We start from the raw sequence: 487 nt of genomic DNA, 5'->3' as shown, positions 1-487 counted from the left end.
GCGCGCGGCCCCGCCCCCTGACGTCATCGGCATCCCCGGCGCGCGGCCCCGCCCCCTGACGTCATCGGCATCCCCGGCGCGCGGCCCCGCCCCCTGACGTCATCGGCATCCCCGGCGCGCGGCCCCGCCCAGGCCCCCGTGACTGACAGCGCGTAAACCACGCGTCCCGCGGGCCCGGCCCCGCCCCCTGACGTCAGCGCGGGGTAAACACGGCCGGCCCCGCCCCCTGACCCCGTGACCCGCGGCGATAACAGCGCCGGGCGGCGGCGGCGGCGCCCAGAGTTCGCGCCCCGCGTGTGACGGACGGTGAGCGAGGCCGGGGAGTGACCGCGAGTGACGGGGGCGACGGCGGGAGGCCGGGGAGTGACCGCGAGTGACGTGAGGCCGGGGAGTGACGGTGAGTGACTGTGTGAGGCCGGGGAGTGACGGTGAGTGACGGATCTGAGGCCGGGGAGTGACGGTGAGTGACGGTTCTGAGGCCGGGGAG

Source organism: Grammomys surdaster, unplaced genomic scaffold (genome assembly GCF_004785775.1).
Source record: "Grammomys surdaster isolate TR1022 unplaced genomic scaffold, NIH_TR_1.0 118012, whole genome shotgun sequence".
Classification (NCBI taxonomy): Eukaryota; Metazoa; Chordata; class Mammalia; order Rodentia; family Muridae; genus Grammomys; species Grammomys surdaster.
The sequence above is the reverse complement of the archived record's forward strand: the minus strand, read 5'-3'. Positions refer to the sequence as shown.